The sequence below is a fragment of the Tursiops truncatus genome, chromosome 11, assembly GCF_011762595.2.
Source record: "Tursiops truncatus isolate mTurTru1 chromosome 11, mTurTru1.mat.Y, whole genome shotgun sequence".
In the NCBI taxonomy this organism is placed as follows: Eukaryota; Metazoa; Chordata; class Mammalia; order Artiodactyla; family Delphinidae; genus Tursiops; species Tursiops truncatus.
The window spans coordinates 24986720-25007798 of NC_047044.1; the positions used below are offsets into that span (position 1 = coordinate 24986720).

Here is a 21079-nt window from a genome sequence, read left to right on the forward strand (position 1 = left end):
TGGTGACTCAGCACATCGTTATCATAGAAGATCATTACTGTAGTGATAAAGGACAACTTAGTTAATATGTGAGGATAATACATGTGGCAATGAGTGAAACATCTGAATGTGTAATTGCAAGGTGGATGCTATTTATTTAATGTTTTAAAATTTCCTGTGATTCTATAGTAAGAGTTTTTGTTTTTTTTGTTTTTTTGTTTTTTTTTTTTTTTGCGGTATGCGGGCCTCTCACTGCTGTGGCTTCTCCCGTTGTGGAGCACAGGCTCCGGATGCGCAGGCTCAGCGGCCATGGCTCAGGGGCCCAGCCGCTCCGCGGCATGTGGGATCTTCCCGGACCGGGGCACGAACCCATGTCCCCTGCATCGGCAGGCAGACTCTCAACCACTGCGCCACCAGGGAAGCCCTATAGTAAGAGTTTTAAAGGAAAACTGGTTTTTAAAAAACTGTCTGGGAGAAGGCCCCATTTGGTTTCCCAACTCACAGCGAACTAAAAAGAAGAGATATGCATCCCAATTTGATTCGACAAATATTTTTGGATTATCTAGTTTGAATCTCTTACTAGACCTCAAATAGAAATGTCTTAATTACCTTGTTAGGGACATAACTACTTTCAAAGAGGCTTTCTACAATTAGATTTTAAATATTAGTTAACTAGGTTACTACACTGTAAATCACTCAAGGAGAGGCAAGTCATCTTAACTCACCTTTTAACTCAAAGTGATTTGCCTGGTGCTGATCACATAGTAAATACAATGATAATTGTGTCCTTTTCTCCTAGGATATATATAAGCGTTATGAGAGCAAAATCTTTTCCTTATTTCATTGTTTTAAGGTCATTACCAAACCTTAGACCTCTGTGTGACACAATGGAGGCATGTAACAGACTTTTTTAAACTAATAGTGATAATAGTGGATAATATTTATCAAATGTGCCAAACATTGTGCTGGTCCCTTAAATGAATTATTACATTGAATCCTCATGATAACTCTGTGAGTTACTGTTAACATCTTCATTTGACTGAGGTTTAGAGAGATTAGGTATCTTATTCAAGGTCACATAGCTTGGAAATAGTTTGGGCAGAATTTGACACAGGTCCATCTGATTCCAGAGTTTTTGCTACTTTGATCACCAAACTCAAGAAATTAGTTAAAAGAGTGAATGAACTTTCATTCACAGAAATTTGTATTTATTTCATCACTTTTCTTAAAAAAGAAAAGGATTTCTGATTTTACGAACACCTTCCTATGGGCAGGAACAACTGCAAGTGCCTATGAGATTTATTTTACTATACTTCAAAGACATACCATTGTTTTATGTACCAGTTATGTTTCAGTTATAATTATAGGTATCATTTATGTATCAATATAGGTGTCAATTATAATTGTAGACCCTACTGAGGGTTGGTAATATCCCAATTTTAGAGATGTTGAAAGATGTGCCTTAGAACAGGTAATTTGTGTGATGCGTACATACATGTGTTTATTGCAATGTGAAGTTTTTTCTGTAAGTTCTGAGGCAATACAGTGTAGTAGTCAAGCATGAAGACTTTGAAGCCAGTCAGATTCTTATTTGCTTGCAGGCCTGGGAAAGTTATTTAATTTCTCTGATTTTAGATACTTCATCGATAAAATAGGGATAATAATATTTCCTCTGGATCATTCAAAGCACACTTCATTAGACCTAGCTAAGCATTTTTAGTTTGATTTCTAAAGCCTTTTGCAAAAGATGGATCTGGTTCTTTGCTTAAAATATCTATCAGCTCTCAGAAGAACTGCACCCATTATTTCTGCCTTAAAATATCTATCAGCTCTCAGAAGAACTGCACCCATTATTTCTGAAAATAAAGTATTTTATTTTCAAATACTATCTTTTAGTTCAAAGACTTGTCATTGTCTTCAGGAGGTCTCCAGTTCTATGATGCCCTAAAAACAGCCGTCCTATCAGGTTATTGACACTAACTGAGCTCATGGTAAATGCATGATTTTGGGACTTCCCTGGCGGTCCAGTGGATAAGGTTCCGCGTTCCCAATGCAGGGGGCCCGGGTTCGATCCCTGGTCGGGGAACTAGATGCTGCATACATGCCACAACTAAGAGTCCGCTTGCTGCAACCAAAAAAAAAAAAAAAAAATCCCACATGCCCCGCAATGAAGATTCCGCGTGTGGCAACTAAAACCCGGCACAGCCAAAATATAATAAAATTAATTAATTTTAAAAAAGAATGTGATGTTAACGAGACACGTTTCCATGCATTCACTTCCCACTGTAAACCAGTTAATTTTGCATAAAGAAAACTTCCAATCCATAACTACAGCCTACACTTCTCATTCCAGCCATCTAGGCAGGTTCTTGTTCCATATCTCTTTGCAACTGAAAGATATATAGTCATTCATATTTTCTTGATCTCTTGCTCTCTCCTCCTCTGTCTCACCAGTTAGTTTTTGTACAAATAAACCTCTTAGCTCTATTCAGGTAGCAACTGAATAGAATTTATTTTTGTCAGATGAGGCCCTCATGGGTCCAGTGGATCTATTTGGAATGTGCCAGGCTATTTGTTAACTAAGGTGAGCTATAATGAATTTTTGGAGGCAAAAACATGATGTCTTTTGCTGTAAGACTAGGAAATGTTTTCTGAATTTAAGTTTAGGAACTCTAAGATGTGGGGTTTTTGTTTGATTCTGTTGTATGCAATCCTGATGGCTAAGAAAGAATAAAGATGTTGACACGTGTTAACTTTGGACAGAGGATGTAAGAATGACTATTTTCTTTTCGTTTCTTCCACATTTAAAACACTTCCTCTAGGATAAGAAGCCTACATTTCTGCTCCTCTTTGAAAAGGTCAGAAACTACTTCCCTAAAACATTATTTGATCATTATAAAACAGTGGTCCTCAACCCTGGCTGCTCATCAGGTCATCTGAAAATATTTATTTTAATGACGTGCCTGAGACCAAACACAGGGATTCAAATTTAATTGTTCTGAGGTGGGACCTGGGCATTGTTATTGTTTAAAAGTGCCTCTAGTTGATTCAAAATTACAGGCAGGTGTGACAGTCACTGAGGTAACTGTTGCTTTATGTAAACATCTCCCCAATCTTTTAGCAGCTCCTTGGGAAAGGAACTGTTTGTAATACTTCATTTTATTCCTTATAGAATGTTTGATTAATATTTGTAGTTTGATTGAAGATAAAAAGGAAGAAGGAAAAGATATGATCTGTTATCTGAACTTTATAATACAATGATGTAATTGTGATCAATCAGAGACTCAGTTAGTTGATTTTTGAGTATTTATCTTAGTGCCACACACTTATTTTATTAACAGGCTTAAGCTAAATTTCAATGCCTATTCCTGCTATAGGAACTAGAAATTTTACATCCATGAACTGAATAATAATAGAACATGTTCCAGGACCCTTGTCAACCTGTTCAATGAACAGGTGATTGGCCATATGCCAAAGGAATCTGCTGCCCTCTAGAGGGTATTCTGCTGTGACAGATGAAAACAGAATTTCCCTATCCAAAGTATGGGAAAAGTTATGAAAAAAGAAAACAAAAAGGTTTCATGGTCAAATCATTTGGAAGATACTATACTATCTCTGTATGGGGAAATAACAATGCAAACTAACAAAATAAAGACTGAGAAGTTCTATAATAAAGAAATTTGTTTCCCACACTAATTGGATTATTTTTTCCCCTACCTAACTCCTGTTGATATTTGGGGAACTAATATTTACACAAACAATATTTTTATTAATAATCTACAAATAAGAGTTGGGATTTGGAGAAAGTAAAGGAGAAAACTTAATGAAAGATTACTTAAATAAGCTATAAAAAGGGAACAATTGATAAAGTAGATGCAATAAAATGAAAAGATCCCACATCCATGCAGTGATGTTTTGACTGGAGGGATACAATCTGATGTGGCAGTGTGGTGTGCCATGCTATAATATTCATGTTTCTCTTTATTCTTAGTTTTTATCCTAATGAAACATTTGAGATGTTTGTACTGTTGCAAAACAAATGGAATTGTGACTTTTGCTTTATAATATATGAAGTTGACTTCATACACTGTCAAATGTACCAGGAATAACATTCAACCAAAAAGGTATGAATAGCGAGAGGCTAGGCGTAATGAGGTTCCACCCAGAAGTTCAGTTAGTACAGAGGTGGACCCCATGTATGCAACTACAACTGTGCTTTCCTCAGGCTAGAATGATAGCAAGTTTAGTAGAAATAAAATACTTTTAGTCAAGAGACTTGGGTTTCAATCTTTTGTGTCACTAATTTTGTGATCCTTGCCAATTATATGCAACTCTCCTCGTGTATAAAAGGAAGACATACAGAGCTGTTGTAAGTGTTCAGTGAGATACTATATGTGAAAATGCTTCATACAGCCTCTGATATAGTAGGTGCTCAACAAATATAAGTTCAATGTAAAGATGATTGGTGAGCACAGAGATAACGCCAAATTAAAGAGTCAAGGGGGTCAATATAGGAGGAAGCTGAAACTGGAGGTAAAAACAAAAGTGACCTACTGTCCCATTCCAGTTTGCCAAGAACTGTCCCAGTTTTTGCACTTAAAGTCCTGTTTTGGGAAAACTCTTCAGTCCTGGGCAAACTGGCATGGTTGGTCACCCTAACTCAGAATCCAGAATAGGAGTGCAAATGGCAAGGGTATGGACTGCAAGAAAAGAAACAGTGGTGAGAACACAGACACAGTCTGGGAACATTAGGAAGAATGGTGCTGAGATTGACCAATATTTCTCAGGCAGATGGCAAATCAGGCTCAGCATGTGAGTAGGGAAAAGCCCACAGGTGGAATGTGTCAGTAGATACACTTGACTCAATTGAGGGAAACTCAAGGTCCTATTCAAGTAGCGCCATACAAGAGAAATTTGACACAACTAATTTCTACAGTGAACAATAAAGAAGAGATCGTCTCTTCGATGAATAATGCTGGAACAATTATTATCTATAAGAAAAAAGAAAACAAATTCGCAACCTCACACAATACACAAGAGTTAGCAACATGGAAGCCTAAATACGTAAATCAAAACTTTAAACATTCGAGAAGAAAATAAAGGAGAAAAGCTTGCCAAAGGATTTCTTAAGCTATAAAAAGGAAAGATAGATAAAGTTGATTACATTAAAAAGAAAGGATCCTATGAACATAGTGAAGAGCCGAGCCATAAACTGGGGAACAATATTTGCAGTGCATTAAACCTACAAAGTACTCATATCAAGAGTATGTAAAGAACCCCAAGAATTCGGTAAGGAAAATGCTAGCAATCCAACAGGCACATGTGAGGTACAGGCAATTCACAGTGGAAACTTGGGTGGTAAAAACATATTTTTTAAGAAGCTCAGTTTTACTACTAATCAGGGAGATGCAAATTGAATATAAAAGTATATACCTGAGGGCTTCCCTGGTGGCGCAGTTGTTGAGAGTCCGCCTGCCGATGCAGGGGACACGGGTTCGTGCCCCGGTCCGGGAGGATCCCACATGCCGCGGAGCGGCTGGGCCCGTGAGCCATGGCCACTGAGCCTGCGCGTCCGGAGCCTGTGCTCCACAATGGGAGAGGCCACAACAGTGAGAGGCCCGCGTACTGCAAAAAAAAAAAAAAAAAAAAAAAAAAAAAAAATATATATATATATATATATATATATATATATATATATCTGAGCACTACTTCCTTGGCATTCAGACTACAGAAACTCTCAAACGTGTGCACAAGGGTGCTGTGAGTGAATATGAGTGTTCACTGTAGCATGGTTTAAAAGAGCAAGACACTGGAAACAACCCAAATGTCCATCAATTGTAACATAAATTGTGCTATAATTTAGTCAATGTATTACTACCACACAGCAGTTAAAATAAATGACTAGAGCTAATGATCCATATGAATAAATCTGAAAAGCATAATATTGAAACAGAAAGAGCAAGCTGCAAGGACTTACACAGGATGGTGTTGTTTATATCAAGCATAAAAAGTGCAATATAAATTTTACAGGTATATAAATATGTAATAAAAAATATAAAAACAGTCACAGAAATCGTAAACCAGATAGTGGTTACTTCTGAGGAGAAAAAGATGAAAGTGAACCAGGAGAGAGTTCACAGGGCATCAAATGTGTCTATCATGTCTTACTTTTAAGCTATCTGAAGCAAATACAGCAAAATGCCAACACTGGGTGATAGATCCATGAGTGTTATTTTATTCTCTATGCAATACTTCTCTCTGTGCTTTGAGATTTTTTTTATGAAAGTAAAAACAAGGTTATCGACATTTAAATTCAGATTATTTCAAAATTACTCTAAAATGTAAAAAAGAATGAAAACAAACTATGCTTTTAAGGGTTGGTCAAGCCAAGTTTAACATTATTTGCAAAAAATAAGTTAAAGCTAGTGTCTTTATACATATTTCACTGCCACTTAACCAACGCTAGATGTCACTTTACTTCATTCATTTAGTTTAATGTGAGCGCTTTTAGTTGAAATTAGATGAACTTGAGTATGTCTTATACATTTTTTTCCTCCAGTTGATATAGAGAACAAGGAAAACTGAGAGTGTCTTCTGCTATATATCCATCCTGGAAGGTGAGGGATATGTCTGTTTTGGTTCATCGTTTTTATCCTCAACATCTGCACATAATACATTTGCAAAAATATTGTTAACTGAACAAAGGATATGAGACTTTAACAGAAGAAATGTTTAATATTACCAAAATCTATAACATTACATTTAGAACAGTTTTTCTTGCAAATGGTAGCTAGGTATTTGAAGGGTTTTCCAGGGAAAGTCTGTGGTCAGCGGGGATGGGACATCATTTCAAATCTTTCTCTTTTTTTTTAGCCGTGTCCTGAGGCTTGCAGGATCATAGTTCCCTGACCAGGGATTGAACCTGGGCCCTGGCAGTGAAAGCGCCGAGCCCAAACCACTGGACCACCAGGGAATTCTCATTTCAGATCTTTTAATCCAAAGTTGTATTGTATTTTTGGTTTTTTTTTGTTGTTGTTTGGTTTTTTTAAATTAATTTTTATTGGAGTATAATGGCTTTACAATGTTGTGTTAGTTTCTGCTGTACAGCAAAGTGAATCAGTTATACATATACATATATCCCTCTTTTTTAGATTTCCTTCCCATTTAGGTCACCACAGAGCACTGAGTAGAGCTCCCTGTGCTATACAGTAGGTTCTCATTAGTTATCTATTTATACATAGTAATGATTATATGTCAATCCCAATCTTGTATTGCATTTTATTGGAGCACTGGATCATCCATGAACAAAGACTCCCTAAATCAATAATTGTTACCTTTTTAGGGGGATAATGACCTTTGATAATCATGAAAAACATGGAGGGGCTTCCCTGGTGGCGCAGTGGTTGAGAATCCGCCTGCCGATGCAGGGGACACGGGTTCGTTCCCTGGTCCTGGAAGATCCCACATGCCGCAGAGCGGCTGGGCCCGTGAGCCATGGCCGCTGAGCCTGCGCGTCCGGAGCCTGTGCTCCGCAATGGGAGAGGCCACAACAGTGAGAGGCCCGCGTACCGCAAACAAAACAAAACAATACAAAACAAAACAAAAAAGGCACTCTCTGAAAAATTTCATATAAACACATAAAAATTTTTCATGCAGTTTCTGCAGATTTGAAGACCTCGGCTCATTAAAGCTCATGCAGGGGCCCCAGATTGAGATCCCCTGCTTGAGACAGGCAAAAGCACTTGCCTAGGTGCTTTTCCTGAGCCTCTTAAACGCTGCTTTCACTCTGGCAATAACCAGAATGTGCGTCTGAGGCCTGCACACATGATGGGGGCTTAATGATTTGATCGTGTGAATGAAAGGTATAGAAACAAACCCCGTAAATTCAGGTATTAACCAATCATGGGCAATATCTACTTTGGAAATATCTGGCTTATAGATACGAATCAAAGTATTTACATATATATATATGTTTTTTCCTATCAAAATATTTAAGAAAAGAAAAAAATGTAATAATATATTTATTTGCTAAGCTATTTATTGAAAGGTTATTCTTCCTTGCGGAGCAAACTAAATCCCAGGAATTGCTCCACAAATTAAAAATATTTCCTGTGCCCCCTTGTCCAACTCTTTTCATTTTATGCACTCTAAATGGAATGAACTATTTTAATTTTTTATTATTGATTTTCTTGCATAATAAATAGTTCAAAAGTAATCTTTAGCACCAAACTAGGTGATAGTAGTTGATTTTATGAATTCAAGTTAATGAAATTTCACTATATAGTGTAAAGATACTCAAAATCAAATAAGTCTGAAACCTCTTTATCTTCTTTGTTTCAAATTCTTCCCTTATTCAAAAGGCCTCCCCTCTTTCTAGAAACTCTCAGTTCTGTTAGTCATTCTCAATCTACCAATAGCAGGTGTTGAAAGACAAACAGGATTCTTCTTTAACATGACAATTCTTTTTATTTAAACAACTTAGGCCATAGTTAACAGTAGATATATTGGGCCAGTTTTTTTAAATTGTAGTTTTACTCAATAGAGATTATGTTAATGCTGTGAGAATTGCACCAGACTTTATTTTTCTCCTATTATGCAACCCTACTACATGTGTAAGGCCATGGTAAAATAAACTAAGAGTATTTTAGAGTCCTGATTTGGTGCAATGACTCTGTATAGAACTATCCAGTTATAGCACCCATTGTGAAATTACATGTAGAAAACGGAACCTGCTATAAGAGAACAGAATCTGTCTTGGGTTCTCATTATTTGTCCACCAAAAACTTTCACAATCCTAATAGATAGAAAAGAACATATGGCCTTTATCAGAGGTATAAAAGGCTGCATTGCAGCTGTTTTATTTGGGCAATTAAAAATTAAGAGCTCTGTTTCCTTAAAGCAAAGACCTGTATTCTGATTCTTATTTATAATTGACAATGCCCCTAGGATGTTTTCTTAAAGAAAATGATCAATATAAACTTTTTAACTCTATGGAGAAAAACATATTTTCATAGCTAAATATTTAATCATTTACCCAATAAAATCTCTAAATTTTCAGTTATTGATTTAACTATTTCTCTCTGGCCTTAGAATTTAGAAACATTTGATCTTCATTAAAACTATTAGCATAAGTGCTTAATTGAAAGACCAACCTTTTCCTTGGAGGAAATCATCTATATGAGCCATGGCTTAATCAATAGACTCGTATTTCCAGTTCTATAGCCAAAATCTTGGAATAACATTTGATAATTCTGTCAATTTCTGGTTCTGTGATAAAATATTTTGCTTTTATATGATAATACCATATGCTAAAGTTAAGTGTTTACCATCATTATTGACACTTTAAAAATTATTAGCATGTTTTAAGGTTTAGAATTTCTCAGTTTGGGGAGTTCAGTGAGGACTGTTGGGAGATAGCATCAGACCCAGGCGTTCCTAAAAGCTGGCTCCACCTCCTTCCTCATGCTGCTCCTTGGAAAAATAGACTTTCTTTCTGTTTCAAGTTATGTCTCCTTTTCCTTGCATTGTAAGCGTATCTCAAGGTCTTACAGTCTTTTCTCCTTCTTATTAACATAATAGAAGTAATTGGGGGCAGATGGGAATCCAATAAAGTATACTTTTGGCCAAACAGAAAATATGTTACACTCCTGATTAAATCCCACCTGTATCCCTCACCCCCAAAGAATGTTAAACGTCACAAGAGCAGAAACCTGGTCTGTGTTATTTCCCACAGAATCCCCAGTGCCTGAAAGAATGCCCGACACATCGAGAGAACTCAGTCAGTATTGACTGAATGAATGAGTGAGAGAATCCAGTGTTTAGGATTGTGTGACTCTGGCTTTGGGAGAAGAAGCCTGTCTCAGTTCTCACAGTCTCCACTCGCCAAGTAACATCATGATTTTTAAAGATTACCAAGAAGCAGTCTTAATTTTAAACATTCTTTAAATTCACAGAGAAAGGGCTTCCCTGGTGGCTCAGTGGTTGGGAGTCCGCCTGCCTCTGCAGGGGACACGGGTTCGTGTCCCGGTCCGGGAAGATCCCACATGCCGCAAAGCGGCTGGGCCTGTGAACCATGGCCGCTGAGCCTGCGTGTCCGGAGCCTGTGCTCCGCAACGGGAGAGGCCACAACAGTGAGAGGCCCGCGTTCTGAAAAAAAATAAAATAAAATAAAAACACCCATTCACAGAGAAAGTTCTACCTCTGAAGTGATCATGATAAAATGGTCTTTATATATTTTCTGGTATCCTGAGTCACTAGGTTGTTTAAAGACTTTCACAAGTTAATAAATCAACTACATTTATTTTTGCATACAGAATCACTAGATTTTGTCAAATTAGATTCATTTTATATATTTTAAGAGAATTTTTTTAAAATCATAGACACCATTGGTTTTGGTATCAAACAAATACTAGGTAACTTTTGTGACCACTTTAACTCACTTATATGGAAGGTCCCCGATTTATGATGGCTGGACCTACGATTTTTTGACTTTACAACAGTGCAAAAGCGATTCACATACAGTAGAAACTGTACTTTGAATTTTGATCTTTTCCTGGGCTAGTGACATGTGGTACAATTTCTCATGATGCTGAGCAGTGGCAGTGAGCTGAAGTTCCCAGTCAGCCACACAATAATGCGGGTAAACAGCTGACACACTTACAACCATCCTGTTTTTCACTTTCAGCACACTATTCAGTAAAGTACATGAAATATTCAACACTTTATTATAAAATAGGCTTTGTGTTAGATGATTTTGCCTAACTGTAGGCTAATGGAAGTGTTCTGAGCACTTTTTTTTTTTTGTGGTACACGGGCCTCTCACTGTTGTGACCTCTCCTGTTGCGGAGCACAGGCTCAGAGGCCATGGCTCACGGGCCCAGCTGCTCCGCGGCATGTGGGATCTTCTTGGACCGGGGCATGAACCCATGTCATCGGCAGGCGGACTCTCAACCACTGCGCCACCAGGGAAGTCCTGAGCACATTTAATGTAGGCTGGGCTAAACTATGATGTTCGGTAGGTTAAATGCATTTTCAACTTATGATATCTTCAATTTACAATGGGTTTATAAGATTACAATCCCATCGTAAGTCAAGGAAGACCTGCACTCAAATCCTTAGAGTTCCAGTGTTCTTTGCTTGAAATCTGAATTTTTATGAGGCGAATCTATATCACAAATAATGCTGAAATATAAGAAAAATTTTAGAAGCTTCTCAACCTCATGTCTAATCATTTGAGCTGGCCAATGGTGGAAGGGCCATCTACCCTGGAAAAGGGTAAACACCTGGCTAGAGTGTGGACTCTGCAGCCAGACCATCTGTATGAGGATCCTGGATCAGCCACTTACCAGCAACGTGACCTGAGGCGAATCACCTATCTTCTCCTTGCCTCACTTCCTTATCTGTAAAGCAGGGATGATGAACATACCTTGGTCAGAGGGCTGTTATGAGACCACTTGAGTTAATGTCTGTGAACTCTTCAGAGCAGTACCTGGAGCATAATTAGTGTTTTGCTAAACAAACAAGAAACGTGTAACAGTAGATGTTAAATGACTATCAGCCAGAGATGTTATAAAAGAGATTTTTGCACATTCAGAAAGATGACATCTAAGCTCCCTTCCAGGCTAAATTCTATTATTCTACTCACCTCTGTGTACCCTGCTCCTATGACACGCCTACCCAGTGTATCCCAAACATTCCTTATTCACTTTAAACCTTCACTCCTGCCTTTGGAGAATGTCTTCCCTGCCCTTCTTTAGCTTATCCAAATCTTAGCTGCTCTTCTCCTTCTCCTTCTCCTTCTCCTTCTCCTTCTTCTTCTTCTTTTTCTTCTTCTTCTTTTCTTCTTCTTCTCCTTCTCCTTCTTCTCCATCTCCTTCTCCTTCCTCTTCCTCTTCCTCTTCCTCCTCTTCCCCTTCTCCCTTCTCCCTTCTTCCTTCACCCTTCTCCTTCCTCTTCTTGGCACACCAGTCTCTGGTGTGTTTTATTGCTTCATATCATTCTCTGTTTGTTTTACGTGCAATTATTGTATTCTCAATCAGATGTAAGCCTCTTGAGAACAGTCTTACGCTTCACTTATGTTTCCCAGCACATAAATAAATATGTATTAAATGAATAAATGGTAGGGGGAAAGCAAATCAGCAATCAATTCTTTAGTGATAATTAAATGCAATTAAAATGGATTATATATCCAGTGTTTATATTATATATTATATATATATATAATATATATCCAATAAGCAGTTCTTATTCCTAAAGAAATGTTGGTTCATAACTCCTCCTTCACTTTTTTGTGGTCTGATCTACTGTTGGTGAAACATTTGTAGATTAGCTGGTTTCCCTTCATTCCTTCTCTTCTGAAATGTGTGGTAAAGTAAAAATGCCTAGAGCAATAATTTGTGGATAAAAAACAGCTGCACATGAAAAATAATTGATGTGGTTTTAAAATTACCCTGAGATGGAAATTAAAATGCCTTTTCAACCTATGCTCTAAAAAGAGTGCTGAAACTAATTCCTTGTTAATCATGAAATGGAAGCAGAAGAAGACACAAGTTTTTGAATAGTCAATTGATTTTGGATAAATAGAGGTTTTAAATTTTGTACATTATATTTTAAAATCTTCAGTTCTATGAAAGGACATATCTGTAGTTAAAGAAAGTCTTATCTATACCGTTAGTAATGTGAGTAAATTGTTTTCCATAATTATAAATATGAAAGCCGATCACTCTGACTTCTTTATAAGTTAATTTTCTTTTAATTTTTTTTGTAGTTTTAATTCTTTTTCCTATTATGCCTCTGATATTTTCCGAGGAGTGAACCAAATGGCAAATATTCTTTATTCATTTTTTTCCAAGGGGAGGTTATCAGTGTGTGCTGCCTTCATGCCACCTATACCTGGTATGCAGGTATGTAAATGATGCCAGACATTGGGACAAGACTGGAGAATTCACAAAATAATATTCTATTAACATGACACAGACAACACTTGACTGACTTTTTAAACTCTAGATCTACATAGACCTATCCTTTCTAAACTCATAAAAATACTTTTTCTCTATTCACTTTCTCCTTCATCCGAAATTCTTAGCTCTAGAAGATATGACTGTTAAGAGAATTCTAATTTCCTGGTTTTATTTTTATAGAGAATGCCTGAGAAATATTTAAAAACAATACTTTCCTTTAGAAAGAAATTAAGCAGGAAAGAGAAAAGGTTTTATCATTATTATTTAAATTGCTGTATCTCTTAGCTAATTCACACAGGAAGCCTAAAAATTAAGCAGCATTAAAATGGGATGCGGGGCTTCCCTGGTGGCGCAGTGGTTAAGAATCCACCTGCTAATGCAGGGGACACGGGTTTGAGCCCTGGTCCGGGAAGATCCCACATGCCGCGGAGCAACTAAGCCTGTGCACCACAACTACTGGAGTCCGAGCTCTGCAACAAGAGAAGGGACTGCAATGAGAAGACCACACACCGCAAGGAAGAGTAGCCCTCGCTCTCCCCAACTAGAGAAAGCCCGCACGCAGCAACGAAGACACAATGCAGCCAAAAATAAATAAATAAATTTATTTTTTAATTTTTTTTAAATGTGATGAGTCACTGGCATATTTCTCTTCTTGATTTGAGCCTGTTGTTAATTTCAATACTCATAAACAGTACTTAAGCATAAAATTAAAAAATATGTACAAAAACAGTACATGTATTTTGCTTAATTTTTGAGCTCTAAGACTTATGACGTTTAGCAGAGTCTGTACAAAAAATAAAATATTCTAAGTACTTATCACATTCACTATATCTTAACAGTTTGCTTTGTTAGTAAGGGAAATTGCTATAAAATTATATAAACAAGTTTAATCTCAAATAAACAACCTAAACTTACACCTAAAGCAATTAGAGAAAGAAGAATAAAAAACTCCCAAAGTTAGCAGAAGGAAAGAAATCATAAAGATCAGATCAGAAATAAATGAAAAAGAAATAAAGGAAACAATAGCAAAGATCAATAAAATTAAAAGCTGGTTCTTTGAGAAGATAAACGAAATTGATAAACCATTAGCCAGACTCATCAAGAAAAAAAGGGAGAAGAGTCAAATCGATAGAATTAGAAATGAAAAAGGAGAAGTAACAACTGACACTGAAGAAATACAAAGGATCATGAGAGATTACTACAAGCACCTATATGCCAATAAAATGGACAACCTGGAAGAAATGGACAAATTCTTAGAAAAGCACAACCTTCCGAGACAGAACCAGGAAGCAATAGAAAATTTAAACAGACCAATCACAGCACTGAAATTGAAACTGTGATTAAAAATCTTCCAACAAACAAAAGCCCAGGACCAGATGGCTTCACAGCCGAATTCTATCAAACATTTAGAGAAGAGCTAATACCAATTCTTCTCAAACTCTTCCAAAATACAGCAGAGGGAGGAACACTCCCCAACTCATTCTATGAGGCCACCAACACCCCAATACCAAAACCAGACAAAGATGTCACAAAGAAAGAAAACTACAGGCCAATATCACTGATGAACATAGATGCAAAAATCCTCAACAAAATACTAGCAAAGAGAATCCAACAGCACATCAAATGGGGTTTATCCCAGGAAGGCAAGGATTCTTCAATATACGCAAATCAATCAATGTGATAAATAATATTTACAAATTGAAGGATTAAAACCATATAATCATCTCAATAGATGCAGAAAAAGCTTTCGACAAAATTCAACACAGATTTATGATAAAAACCCTCCAGAAAGTAGGCATAGAGGGAACTTACCTCAACATAATAAAGGCCGTATATGACAAACCCAAGGCCAACACCATCCTCAATGGTAAAAAATGAAATCATTTCCAATAAGATCAGGAACAAGACAATGATGCCCACTCTCACCGCTATTATTCAACATAGTTTTGGAAGTTTTAGCCACAGCAATCAGAGAGGAAAAGGAAATAAAAGGAATCCAAATCAGAAAAGAAGAAGTAAAGTTGTCACTGTTTGCAGATGACATGATACTATACATAGAGAATCCTAAAGATGCTACCAGAAAACTACTAGAGCTAATCAATGAATTTGGTAAAGTAGCAGGATACAAAATTAATGCACAGAAATCTCTTGCATTTCTATACACTGATGATGAAAAATCTGAAAGAGAAACTAAAGAAACACTCACATTTACCATTGCAGCAAAAAGAATAAAACACCTAACAATAAACCTACCTGAGGAGACAAAAGATCTGTAGGCAGAAAACTATAAGACACTGATGAAAGAAATTAAGATATACAAACAATGGAGAGATATACCATATTCTTGGATTGGAAGAATCAACATTCTGCAAATGACTCTACTACCCAAAGCTATCTACAGATTCAATGCAATACCTATCAAACTACCAATGGCATTTTTCACAGAGCTAGAACAAAAAATTTCACAATTTGTATGGAAACACAAAAGACCTCGAATAGCCAAAGCAATCTTGAGAAAGAAAAACGGAGCTGGAGGAATCAGGCTCCCTGACTTCAGACTATACTACAAAGCTACAGTAATCAAGACAGTATGGTACTGGCACAAAAACAGAAATATAGATCAATGGAACAGGAGAGAAAGCCCAGAGATAAACCCATGTGCATATGGTCCCCTTATTTTTGATAAAGGAGGAAAGAATATACAATGGAGAGAAGACAGCCTCTTCAATAAGTGGTGCTGGGAAAATTGGACAGCTACATGTAAAAGAATGAAATTAGAATACTCCCTAACACCATACACAAAAATAAACTCAAAATGGATTAAAGACCTAAATGTAAGGCCAGACACTATAAAACTCTTAGAGGAAAACATAGGCAGAACACTCTATGACATAAATCACAGCAAGATCCTTTTTGACCCACCTCCTAGTGTAATGGAAATAAAATAAAAAATAAACAAATGGGACCTAATGAAACTTAAAAGCTTTTGCACAGCAAAGGAAACCATAAACAAGGCAAAAAGACAACCCTCAGAACGGGAGAAAATATTTGCAAATGAAGCAACTGACAAAGGATTAATCTCCAAAATTTACAAGTAGCTCATGCAGCTCAGTATCAAAAAAACAAACAACCTGATCCAAAAATGGGCAGAAGACCTAAATAGACTTTTCTCCAAAGAAGATATACAGATTGCCAACAAACACATGAAAGGATGCTCAACATCACTAATCATTAGAGAAATGCAAATCAAAACTACAATGAAGTATCACCTCACAGCGGTCAGAATGGCCATCATCAAAAAATCTACAAACGATAAATGCTGGAGAGGGTGTGGAGAAAAGGAACCCTCTTGCACTGTTGGTGGGAATGTAAATTGATACAGCCACTATGGAGAACAGTATGGAGGTTCCTTAAAAAACTAAAAATAGAACTACCATATGACCCAGCAATCCCACTACTGGGCATATACCCTGAGAAAACCGTAATTCAAAAACAGTCATGTCCACAATGTTCATTGCAGCTCTATTTACAATAGTCAGGACATGGAAGCAACCTAAGTGTCCATCGACAGATGAATGGATAAAGAAGATGTGGTACATATACACAATGGAATATTACTCAGCCATAAAAAGAAATGAAATTGAGTTATTTGTAGTGAGGTGGATTGACCTAGAGTCTGTCATACAGAGTGAAGTAAGTCAGAAAGAGGAAAACAAATACCGTATGCTAACACGTATATATGGAATCTAAAAAAAAAATGGTTCTGAAGAACATAGGGGCAGGAGAGGAATAAAGATGCAGACGTAGAGAACGGACTTGAGGACACGGGGAGGGGGAAGGGTAAGCTGGGACAAAGTGATAGAGTGGCATGGACTTACATATACTACCAAATGTAAAACAGATAGCTAGTGAGAAGCAGCCGCATAGCACAGGGAGATCAGCTCAGTGCTTTGTGACCACCTAGAGGGGTGGGATAGGGAGGGTGGGAGGGAGATGCAAGAGGGAGGAGATATGGGGATATATGTATATGTATAGCTGATTCACTTTGTTATAAAGCAGAAACTAACACACCATTGTAAAGCAATTACACTCCAATAAGGATGTTAAAAACAATTATATAAGCAAGTTTAAACCTAAGCATGGATTTTAGGAAAAGTAACAGGCTGAGACAGTAAAAGGCAACTACTCCGAATTAAGTATCTGTGGATTAAAATAGAATTAAAGCAATAATTACAATATACTAAAATTAGACAGATAGAAAGGCTTGAATTTCAACCACATATTAAATATATTTTAGGCATTTAGAGTAGGGGAATTTGAATGTTTTCCTATGGACATTTTGCTGATAAATTTTTAAAAATCAATTGACAAAATACATTTTTCAACTATATGGAAAAAGTATAAAAGAAATAATAACTCACGTAAGTGCAGACTATGTGCAAGGCATATTCCTAGAACTTTACTTGTAATGACTCATTTAATCCTCATAACAAGTCTATGACGTAGATACTATTACTATCCTAATTTACAGATGAGGAAACTGAGGTATACATAGGGTAGATAATTTGCCCAAAGTCACTCCGCTAATGAGTGGAAGATCTGGGATTCTTCTAGAGTTAGAATGCCAGAGTCTGGTCTCTAAGCAGCTCACTATTCTGCCTTTGCAACATGATCAATAATCTTTTAATTCATTTTTGTTAAAGCAATATGAATTCCTGGTTAAAATAGTAAGTTAAGGTATGTTGTATTACAACATGGAATATCCAAATAAGTTCTATAGGATTTTAAGAAATATGAGTACATGCTAGAAATCACATTCTTGGGCTACAGGAACTGAAAACATGTAGTGATATTGTAATTTTTTTTATTGTAATTTTTTTGTAGAAAAAATAATCCACTGCCCCTGATAGGAAAAAAATAATAGTTAACTCTTATTAAATGCTTCCTCTGTGCCAAGCATTATTCTCAGTGCTTTAATTAACTTATTCAATCCTATGGAAACCTACAAAATACATGTTATTATTACTCCCATTTTATGAATGAGGTTAAGTGGGCAGTAAAATGCTCACTGTCCCCTCCCACCTCTATTCTTTATTCCTGGAGATTTCTGGATCTTTGGTGTTCTCTTGTTTTATATTGTTAGGTAATTAGAAATGTTTAGGTGGCTTTTTCTGGTGAGGAAGGTTGGAATCGTTGATTGAGTTGAAGGATAATGCTGCTTAATGACAGAATAGGGAAAAAACCCATGACAACTTTAAGGCATTTTACTTTCTACCTGCCATGTAACTAGTGCATAATCTAGTTTAGCAGAATGGTAATAGCCACAGGCTCTGGAGTCCAATTTTTCAAATCCTGGCTCTGTCTCTTCTTAGGCTATCTTGGGCAAGTTACTTAACTTCCAAAGATAGTGCTCTTGAGTGGATTACAGGGAAACATCCCTGCCTCATAGTGTGGGGATGGAAGAGGTCAAGGGGAATAGGAGAAGTCAACATGTGAAAGGGAATGAAAGGAAGGAGGTTATAAATTATCTAGAAATGTCTCCTCCCATCATCATTCAACATTTTCCATTACCTATTTGATGTTTCCTATTTATTTAATGATGAAATCTGTTCAATTTCTGTTAGCGTCTTCTTAGTCATATGAGAACTTTCTAGAATGAATGTGCTTGTATGAGAACTGACCTACCAGGCCCACCCATGCTGCTTACAGTGAGATCACTTTTTTACAGCTTTTTCTCAGTCTGTTTGCCATCTTTCCTGATGTGTCACCAATGCTGGCTGAACCACACCTATAAAAACAACTCAGAAACAGATTTTTCTTTAGCCACATGTGACATTTGTGAGTTGGGATATTTTATTTTATTTTATTAATTTATTTATTTTTGGCTGCATTGGGCTTTGTTGCTGGGCGTGGGCTTTCTCTAGTTGTGGCGAGCAGGGGCTGCTCTTTGTTGCGGTGCCCTGGCTTCTCATTACGGTGGCTTCTCTTGTTGTGGAGCACGGGCTCTAGGCGCACAGGCTTTAGTAGTTGTGGTATGCAGGCTCAGTAGTTGTGGCTTGCGAGCTCTAGAGCACAGTCTCGGTAGTTGTGGTGCATGCTCTGCAGCATGTGGGATCTTCCCGGACTAAGGCTTGAACCTGTGTCCCTAGCATTGGCAGGCAGATTCTTAACCACTGCACCACCAGGGAAGTCCCAGAATATTTTAAATTAGGTCACATAGGTATCTAATTGATCATCCTTCTTCCATTTTCAACAAGTATTTATTGAGAACTTATTCTGTGCCTGGCACTGGTAATATAAGGATGAAGTAATACAGTTGATGTCCCTAGCCACCTCATATTAGTGACAAGCCTAATATACCTTACACATTGCCAGGGCAGACTGTTTTTATTTTTTTCATTTAAGTTGCTTTCGAACTCTTGACTATTCATAACTTTTTCGTATAACCTGTGGTCTCTATTTTAGCCCTCTGTTTAGCTTCTATGCTAGCATCATTATTTGCAAATGTGTCCAAGCATCCAAACTTTATCCTTTTCTATCAAGGTCATGATTGATCTACACTCTTCTTTTGGCTCCATCCAGTGCTTTTTTTCTGATAGCGCAAGCTGGTTGCATGTGCTTACTTTGCACCCAGTACATGTTATTCCCTTTGTGGTATTACCCCCTGTGAGGTCTAAAACTGTGCTATCCAATACTGAATGAATGAGTGAGTGAAATATATATATAACTTAAAACTGCAGATGTACAGCTATAAAGATGAATTGGCTATAATCTTTGCCCTTTTTAGTCTATAACTAAAGACCTGCCTTTCTAAAGAGAACTTTATGGGTTCAGTCAGATAAAATTAACTTTGACATTGCTTGGGCACGAGATGATAGTTCAAACAGTTGAGAATCTGGTATCATTGTATGTTTGGCATACATCATTAACACTGACATTTCTTAGTGAGAAAGTAGCACCTATGCTATATAATCCTCTCTCTTTCTCTGTCTCTCAAGAACTTTTTATGGCAGAAACTAAGCCACAATGCAGTTTAAATTTGGAACTAAGCCAAAGTCTACAAATAACAAATGCTGGAGAGGGTGTGGAGAAAAGGGAACCCTCCTACACTGTTGGTGGGAATGTAAGTCGGTGCAGCCACTATGGAAAACAGTGTGGATGTTCCTCAGAAAACTAAAAATAGAATTACCATATGATCTAGCAATCCCACTCCTAGGCACAGACCAGAAAAAAACTATAATTCAAAAAGATACATGCACCCTTATGTTCATATCAGCACTATTCACAATAGCCACAACATGGAAACAACCTAAATGTCCATCGACAGATAAATGGATAAAGAAGATGTGGTACATATATACAATGGAATACTACTCAGTCATGAAAAAGAACAAAATAATGCCATTTGCAGCAACATGGATGCAACTAGAGATTATCATACTAAGTGAAGTAAGTCAGAAAGAGAAAGACAAATACCATATAATATCACTTATATGTGGAATCTAAAATATGGCACAAATGAACCTACCTACAAAAGAGGAACAGACTCACAGACATAGAGAACAGATGTGTGGTTGCCAAGGAGGCTGGGGGTGGGGGAGGGAAAGACTGGGAGTTTGGGATTAGCAGATGTAAACTATTATATATAGGATGGGTAAACAACAAGGTCCTACTGTATAGCACAGGGAACTATATTCAATATCCTGTGATCAACCATAATGGTTAAGAATATGAAAAAAAGTATCTGTATGTGCATGACTGAGTCATTTTGCTGTACAGCAGAGATTGGCACAGCATTGTAAGTCAACTATAACTTCAATAAAAAAAGGGAACTAAGCCAAACAACTACGATTCATTATTATCATTACCACCTTACCATTATCTAATCACAAATATTATTACTACTAGTGAGATTTGTAATTTATTAGTTTTATGTTGACTCTTCCCCCAAGCAATTCATCCAACTTTCCTTGTGTGTTTTTTTTTTTTTTTTTTTGTGCGGTACGCGGGCCTCTCACTGTTGTGGCCTCTCCCGTTGCGGAGCACAGGCTCCGAACGCGCAGGCTCAGCGGCCATGGCTCACGGGCCCAGCTGCTCCGCGGCATGTGGGATCTTCCCGGACCGGGGCACGAACCCGTGTC

The 21079-nt window shown here is 37.2% G+C and overlaps 1 long non-coding RNA gene across 1 annotated transcript in view; it reads right to left on the minus strand.

The window, feature by feature from the left end:
- Nucleotides 1–5418: 5418 nt before the first annotated feature.
- LOC141275834 (uncharacterized) overlaps nucleotides 5419–21079 on the minus strand; it is a 29779-nt gene continuing 14118 nt past the window's right edge. The window contains exon 3 of the long non-coding RNA XR_012324246.1: nucleotides 5419–5604. This is a non-coding gene — a long non-coding RNA (uncharacterized lncRNA). The remainder of the gene's footprint in view (nucleotides 5605–21079) is intronic.